The 8,837-nt window shown below is 47.5% G+C and overlaps 1 pseudogene across 1 annotated transcript; it reads right to left on the reverse strand.

Moving 5' to 3' along the window:
• Positions 1-561: 561 nt before the first annotated feature.
• LOC144491216 (chromodomain-helicase-DNA-binding protein 8 pseudogene) lies at positions 562-8,744 on the reverse strand (annotated as a pseudogene). Its single transcript, XR_013497409.1, has 3 exons — positions 8,627-8,744; positions 3,046-3,129; positions 562-699 (listed from the first exon to the last, which is right to left on the reverse strand). The product of XR_013497409.1 is annotated as a chromodomain-helicase-DNA-binding protein 8 pseudogene (transcript).
• Between the last annotated feature and the right edge of the window lie 93 nt (positions 8,745-8,837).

Below are 8,837 nucleotides of genomic sequence, written 5' to 3' on the forward strand. Positions count from 1 at the left end.
TATGCTTTGTCTGAATAGCACGCAAGAAACAATACTTTTCACTGTATCCCAATACATGTGACAATAATAAATCAAAAGAGGCCATTCGGCCCATCGAGTCTGCACCGACCACAATCCCACCCAGGCCCTACCCCCACATATTTACCCGCTAATCCCTCTAACCTACGCATTGCACGACACGAAGGGCAATTTTTAGCATGGCCAATCAACCTAACCCGCACATCTTTGGACTGTGGGAGGAAACCGGAGCACCCGGAGGAAACCCACGCAGACACGGGGAGAATGTGCAGACTCCACACAGACAGTGACCCGAGCCGGGAATCGAACCCCGCTCCCTGGAGCTGTGAAGCAGCAGTGCTAACCACTGTGCTACCGTGCCGCCCACTCCCCTCAGATCACATTGCCTTTCCAGAGATGTAGGGTCCAGTATCAGGAGACAGCGATGCTGGAACTCATCTCTACTTGTTCCCCTTTGCGCCACCCTCAGTCAGCACCCCCCCGCCCCCCCACACTGTGCCCCACACTCCAACCCTCCCCCTTAAACCCGCCCTGCTCACTCACCACGTGTCCCAGTTTGGGCTTCCGGGTCTGCAGCCGCTCAAACTCCTCGACCTTGGCCTCATCGACATCCTCCTTCAGCTCCCAGGTGCTGTCCTCGTAGGGTAAGGAACACCACTTCACCAGGTAGTAGACCACAGGCTGGGGGAAGGGGAACACACGGTTAGCACGCAGAATGATGCTTCCCGTGTTAAGCAGCACTGCTTGCACCCCCCTCTCCAACGCGTGGCACCCTTTGCAAACATGGCAAACATAATAGTTAAACTGCATAGAAGTCATAGATGTTTATAGCAGGGAAACAGGCCCTTCGGCCCAACTTGTCCATGCCGCCCTTTTTTTTAAAATCCCGAAACTAATCCCAATTGCCCGCGTTTGGCCCATATCCCTCTATACCCATCTTACCCATGTAACTGTCTAAACGCTTTTTAAAAGACAAAATTGTACCCGCCTCTACTACTGCCTCTGGCAGCTCGTTCCAGACACTCACCACCCTCTGTGTGAAAGAATTGCCCCTCTGGACACTTTTGTATCTCTCCCCTCTCACCTTAAACCTATGCCCTCGAGTTTTAGACTCCCCTACCTTTGGGAAAAGATATTGACTATCTAGCTGATCTGTGCCCCTCATTATTTTATAGACCTCTATAAGATCACCCCTCAGCCTCCTACACTCCAGAGAAAAAAGTCCCAGTCTATCCAGCCTCTCCTTATAACCCAAACCATCAAGTCCTGGTAGCATCCTAGTAAATCTTTTCTGGACTCTTTCTAGTTTAATAATATCCTTTCTATAATAGGGTGACCAGAACTGTACACAGTATTCCAAGTGCGGCCATACCAATGTCTTGTACAACTTCAACAAGACGTCCCAACTCCTGTATTCAATGTTCTGACCGATGAAACCAAGCATGCCGAATGCCTTCTTCACCACTCTGTCCACCTGTGACTCCACTTTCAAGGAGCTATGAACCTGTACCCCTAGATCTCTTTGTTCTGTTACTCTCCCCAACGCCCTACCATCAACTGAGTAAGTCCTGCCCTGGTTCAATCTACCAAAATGCATCACCTCGCATTTATCTAAATTAAACTCCATCTGCCATTCGTCAGCCCACTGGCCCAATTGATCAAGATCCCGTTGCAATTGGAGACAACGTTCTTCATTGTCCACTATGCCACCAATCTTGGTGTCATCTGCAAACTTACTAACCATGCCTCCTATATTCTCATCCAAATCATTAATATAAATGACAAATAACAGTGGACCCAGCACTGATCCCTGAGGCACACCGCTGGTCACAGGCCTCCAGTTTGAAAAACACGGCGACAAAAAGTGAATGAGCGGCATAGATCAGCTCGATAGAAAACAGTGCGGCACGGTAGCACAGTGGTTAGCACTGCTGCTTCACAGCTCCAGTGACCTGGGTTCGATTCCCGGCTCGGGTCACTGTCTGTGTGGAGTTTGCACATTCTCCTCGTGTCTGCGTGGGTTTCCTCCGGGTGCTCCGGTTTCCTCCCACAGTCTAAAGATGTGTGGGTTAGGTTAATTGGCCTTGCTAAATTGCCCCTTAGTGTCCCGGGATGCGTAGGCTAGAGGGATTAGCGGGTAAATATGCAGGGATGCGGGGATCGGGCCTGGGTGGGATCTTGGTCGGTGCAGACTCGATGGGCCGAATGGCCTCTTTCTGCACTGTCAGGTTTCTATGATTTCTATGAACCCTCTATAAACACCCTCTGGCTTCTGTCATCTTGGGTTCATGTCACACTATCTGTAACCCCCCACGACTTGCCTGGACTTGCAAAATCTCACTCACTGTCCTGGCTGGAGACAATACACACCTCTTTAACCTGTGCTTAACCCTCTCTCCACTCACATTGTCTGTACCTTTAAGACTTGATTACCTGTATAGACTCGCATTCCAATCATTATTTTGTAAATTGAGTTTGTGTCTTTATATGTCCTGTTTGTGAACAGAACTCCCACTCACCTGACGAAGGAGCAGCGCTCTGAAACCTAGTGGCTTATGCTACCAAATAAACCTGTTGGACTTTAACCTGGTGTTGGGAGACTTCTTATTCTGTCAAGAAGCTAATTTTGTATCCATTTAGATACCTCACCCTGGATCCCGTGAGATTTAACCTGATGCAACAACCGTGCGGTACCTTGTCACCAACTCACTGAAGGTTTAACTGTTCTCTGCTGCTTCTGACAGCTGCCAAAATCCACTCTATTTCACTTGTATGTCCCTGACACCATGCTCCCAGTGGTGGCTCAAATGGCTTCTGCTCCCCAAGTCTTCACACGCAAAGGATAACGCCTGTGGTCATGTGACTACGGCACGCCAGAATGCACAAATGCCCTTAGTAGTAAAATAGCAACTATCCCCATTCAGCACTGTTCCCTGAAAGGCAGCAGGCTCCCTCTGCTGTTTCCCCATCACTCAGTTGCCCAGTAACCCGAGCACAGGCCACCCCCCTCTCCCCGCCTCCCCTTACCTCCCCGTTATCCTTGTCCACGCTGTGCGATTCCTCCAGCAGCCGATCGACCTCGATGTAGTCCGGGTTGAAGAGGTCCTCGTCCTGTGGACACCGGGATGGTGCACGAGAGGGAGAGTTGAGTTATAATCGAGTCTACTGATCGGGGTGCGTGCGCGCGCGCGCGCGCGTGGGGAATCGCAATGGTGGCGGGGTGAGAGATCGGGGTGTGAGATCGGGGAGGGGAGGAGCGCCTTATAGCCGAGAGTCTTACACTGAAGTGTTGTGAAGTTATTGTCAGCGAATTTATTTCAAAAAATGTCATGGTTCTGTTTAGGAAAAAATGGTGTTTTTCTTAAAAAGAGCGCAAGTGCAAAATGCAAGCACACAGAGTGAAACATCGTATCGCGGGGCTGGGCAGTGGTGCTGCCCAGGCAACAGGCTGTGTCTGAATTTTAACCAATCAGTTTAAACTCGGCATTTGAACAACAGCAGCCGTTCAGATTTGAATTTGATGTTTTTGGTAAGCTGTAAACCAATCATACTATGGGGAGTTTGGGTGTGTCATCAGGTGGGTATAAGAGCCAGCTCCCAGCGCCAGGGAGCCAGTGCCTCACTTATGTCTTAAAAGTAAGCCTCATCTCGATGGGGAACACAGAAAAATCATCAGACAGAAGATTCCGAAAGGTAGAGTCATAGAGTCAGAGGTTTACAGCTTGGAAACAGGCCCTTCGGCCCAACTTGTCCATGCTGCCCTTTTTTAAAAATAACCCAAGCTAATCCTAATTGCCCGCGTTTGGCCCATATCCCTCTATACCCATCGTACCCATGTAACTGTCTAAATGCTTTTTAAAAGACAAAATTGTACCCGCCTCTACTACTGCCTCTGGCAGCTCGTTCCAGACACTCACCATCCTGTGTGCGAAAGAATTGCTCCTCTGGACCCTTCTGTATCTCTCCCCTCTCACCTTAAACCTATGCCCTCTAGTTTTAGACTCCCCTACCTTTGGGAAAAGATATTGACTATCTAGCTGATCTGTGCCCCTCATTATTTTATAGACCTCTATAAGATCACCCCTCAACCTCCCACGCTCCAGAGAAAAAAGTCCCAGTCTATCCAGTCTCTCCTTATAACTTAATCCATCAAGTCCCGGTAGCATCCTAGTAAATCTTTTCTGCACTCTTTCTAGTTTAATAATATCCTTTCTATAATAGGGTGACCAGAACTGTACACAGTATTCCAAGTGTGGCCTTACCAGTGTCTTGTACAACTTCAACAAGACGTCCCAACTCCTGTATTCAATGTTCTGACCGATGAAACCAAGCATGCCAATAAAACCTGGTTGTAATTTATTTGAGTGACTGAAGATTCTGTTTGTTTGTTAATAAGTGGGAACTGGATTCATCTGAACAGCATTCCATTAGGATGGTGTTTTATTGGGTTTGTTGACAGTTTAGTTAACCTGTTTACTGTTAGATAAATGAAGTGTAACTTGTTAATTTTTAAGTTAAAGTTTATTTATTAGTGTCACAAGTAGGCTGACATTAACACTGCAATGAAGTTACTGTGAAAATCCCCCGGTCACCACACTCCTGTTCGGGTCAACGCACCCTAACCAGTGCGTCTTTCAGACTGTGGGAGGAAACCGGAGCACCCGGAGGAAACCCACGCAGATACGAGGAGAACGTGCAGACTCCGCACAGACAGTGACCCAAGCCGGGAATTGAACCCGGGTCCCTGGCGCTGTGAGGTAGCAGCGCTAACCACTGCGCCACCCACAGAGTGCGTCAGGTAGTTATTTAGATTAAACCGCGAGAAGTTGCTGAAGCGGAGATGTTACCCCTTCTCCCATGCACCTGAACAGATTATGAAGGAAAGCCCTTCTCTTTGAGTGGTTGAGTGTTGGTTAGTCACAGAGGTCAGAGAATCAGAGGTTTACAGCATAGAAACAGGCCCTTCGGCCCAACTTGTCCATGCCACCCTTTTTTCTTTAAACCCCTAAGCTAGTCCCAATTGCCCGCGTTTGGCCCATATCCCCCTATACCAGTGGTTCCCAAAGGGTGCGGCGCGCCACACTGGTGCCGCGAGAGAGGATGGCGGGAAGATTCAAGGAGAATCAAAGAAACATTTAAACGTGGATAGATATTTTTCCAAAGTGAGAGCAAGAGCTTCAAGTGAGGCTGAGGGCCATCCGAGTCCACGCTGTGATCCAGAATCGCCGTTCGAACAGGGTGCTGAAGAAGAGTCGTTTAATTCTACACCAGTAGCGGGCCCAAGCACACCTCCAAAATAGAAAGTTTGTCGACAGTGTATGGATAGCTATCTGAGTCTCGGTTTCACACGGACTGGAGATGAAAACGTACCTCGGCCTACGTGTTTGATCTGTGGTGAGAAGCTTTCCAATTCCAATATGGTCCCAAGCAAGAAGAAAAGACATCTGCTGTCAAAACATGCAAATCTGGCAAACAAGGATGTTCAATATTTTGAAAGGCTTTTGGAACGGCAGACATGCCAACCATCATATTTTGAAAAACGAATGGCAGTCTCAGATAAGATGCAGATGGTATCTTACCAAGTGGTTGAATTGATTGCTCAACAGACAAAACCACATACAATAGCTGAAAAATTGATTCAGCCTGCCTGCAGCTTGATTGTGAAAACTTTGTTTGGTGATGATGTTGAGCGAGAAGCGATGGAAATTCCTGTGCCTGATAATACAATTCGCAGAAGAATAGTTGGTATGTCAACGAATATTGAGAAGCGTGTTTCCGAAAGTATGAAGAATTCTAAATTTGCCATTCGAGTTGATGAATCGACCGACATTAGCGGAAAAGCACAGTTGCTTGCCTATATCAGATTCATTCACAATGACGAAATGATCACACAGTTTCTATTTTGCAAGGAACTTGAAAAACATACCAGAGGACAAGATATTTTCCAAACCTTGTCTGAGTATTTGGAAAGAGTTGAGATTTCATGGGATTCTTGTTTTGGAATTTGTACGGATGGAGCGCCATGTCTGATAGGGAATGTGAGAGGCTTGGCGGCACTCATCAAACAGAAAAATCCAGATGTAATATCAACTCACTGTTTTTTTTACACAGAGAGGCATTAATCACCAAGACCCTTGTAGCTGATTTGAAGTTGGTTCTGGATCAGACTGTGCGTATTGTGAACTTCATCAAAGCAAAACCACTAAAGGCGCGGTTATTTGCTCAACTCCGCAAAGACATGGAGTCAAAACATCAATGCCTAATTCTGCACTCGGAGTTCGCTGGATGTCCCGCGGAAAAGTTTTAAATCGGGCGTTGGAACTGAAGAACGAACGAAGAGAATTTTTGGCACAAGGGAACCCATTGTACCACCAACTGGATGACAGTGACTGGTGTGCAAAGCTGGCATATTTGGCTGATATCTTTTCCTGGTTGAATGTGCTCAATGCCAGTATGCAAGGCCGCGATGACAATATCCTCACAACTACAGACAAACTAACTGCATTCAAAAAAAAGCTTCAGCTCTGGCTCGGGAGAGCGATGCAACATAACCGTGAAATGTTCCCACTGGTAAAAAGTTTTAAAACGAGCAATGAATTGTACGGTTCCATACAGGAACATCTTGCAACACTGGTAGAAAAGATTGATCATTACTTCCCATCGTTGTCGACAGAAAAATTCGACTGGGTTAGAGACCCCTTGGCGAATTCCAGCTGTTCAGGTCTGACATTGGGCGAGGAGGGGGGGGAATGGCCTGCATTGCGAGTGATCGCACCTTGAAAATGGAACACGAGAGTATGCCACTGGACTCTTTTTGGATATACAACCGGAAACAGTATCCACGCATCTCTTCAAGAGCATTAGCTATTCTTCTACAGTTCTCCACGACGTATTGTTGTGAACAGGGATTTTCAGCTCTGACAAATATCAAAGACCAGAAAAGAGAAAGGCTTCTTTGTGTTGATAGAACATAGAAAGAATACAGCACAAACAGGCCCTTCGGCCCACAAGTTGCGCCGGTCGTGTCCCTACCTACCTAGGCTTACATATAGGCTTACCTACAACCCTCAATCCTATTAAGTCCCATGTACTCATAGAGTCATAGAAACCCTACAGTGCAGAAACAGACCATCTGGCCCATCGAGTCTTCACCGACCACAATCTCACCCAGGCCCTACTCCCATATCCCTACACATTTACCTGCTAATCCCTCTAACCTACGCATCTCAAGACACTAAGGGCAATTTTTTTTTTTTTAAGCATGGCCAATCAACCTGCACATCTTTGGACCGTGGGAGGAAACCGGAGCACCCGGAGGAAACCCACGCAGACACGAGGAGAATGTGCAAACTCCACACAGACAGTGACCCGAGCCGGGAATCGAACCCAGGTGCCTGGAGCTGTGAAGCAGCAGTGCTAACCACTGTGCTACCGTGACCCCCCGGTCTCTTAAATGTCTCTTTTAAGAGACTTCATCCAGAAGTCTCTTAAAAGACCCTATCGAGTTTGCCTCCACCACCACTGACGGCAGCCGATTCCACTCGCCCACCACCCTCTGAGTGAAAAACTTACCCCTGACATCTCCTCTGTACCTACTCCCCAGCACCCTAAACCCGTGTCCTCTCGTAGCAGCCATTTCAGCCTCCGAGAATCCACCCGATCTATACCTCTCAACATCTTGTACACCTCTATCAGGTCACCTCTCACATCCTTCGTCTCTCTTGATGAGGAGATGGGAGTTTGTTTGTCTCAAATTGGACCGAATATAAATGAGATTACCCGACAAAAATAAGCTCACACCTCTCATCGAGTTTGTATACTGACTTACTTAAGGTTACGCAAGAGGCTCGTCTATAAGTATATTTTGGGAATGAATCATGTTTTTATGTAGCTGCATTGTTTTATACTTTCTGGATGTGCCATGATCATATTATAAAGTACTTGTGTTCGATGTTATGAATCAAGCACTGTGAGGAGTTTGTTTTTGAATGTATTTCTTATCAATAAAAAATTCGGTGTGGCGTGAACAAACTTTTACTCCTAAAGTGCGGCCCAGTGAAAAAAGTTTGCGAACCACTCCTCTGTATCCCACTATACCCATCGTAACTGTCTAAATGCTTTTTAAAAGACAAAATTGTACCCGCCTCTACTACTGCCTCTGGCAGCTCGTTCCAGACACTCACCACTGTGTGTGAAACAATTGCCCCTCTGACCCTTTTGTATCTCTCCCCTCTTACCTTAAACCTATGCCCTCTAGTTTTAGACTCCCCTACCTTTGGGAAAAGATATTGACTATCTAGCTGATCTGTGCCCCTCAGAGAGGAGATAAACATCCCCCCTCCTAACACTACCGGTGGGTCGTGTCCACACACGCCACTGAGCAAGCAGGAGGCTAGGAGAATTATAACCCAGAGGCCTAGCTGTAATAGTGTGCTCCAACCAGGTGACGAGAGAGAGAAAGTTATCACAGAATGAGACTGAACATGGGGTGATTAACCGAGAGCTTGGGAGCCAGACCCTCGCGTTGAGGGGGAGATTGAAAAGGAGTAACGTGGACACTTGGTGAAGGGGATGGGCGGAATCTCGTTGGCAATGGGCAAAGACCCACCTCGTGGAAAATGTGCCTCATCTGGGCCATCTTGGCCTTGAAGCGTTTGATCTTCTGGTGAATGCGTTTGTCTTTCTCGAGCTGCTGCAGACTGGCCCATTCACAGTGCAGGTAGGAACTATAACAGGAAAATCACAATGTCAGCGTGGAGGGACAGCACGACAGAGGGAGGGAGGAGGAGAGCGAGAGAGGGGGAGAGAGAGAGAGAGAG

Source organism: Mustelus asterias, unplaced genomic scaffold, assembly GCF_964213995.1.
Source record: "Mustelus asterias unplaced genomic scaffold, sMusAst1.hap1.1 HAP1_SCAFFOLD_4742, whole genome shotgun sequence".
In the NCBI taxonomy this organism is placed as follows: domain Eukaryota; kingdom Metazoa; phylum Chordata; class Chondrichthyes; order Carcharhiniformes; family Triakidae; genus Mustelus; species Mustelus asterias.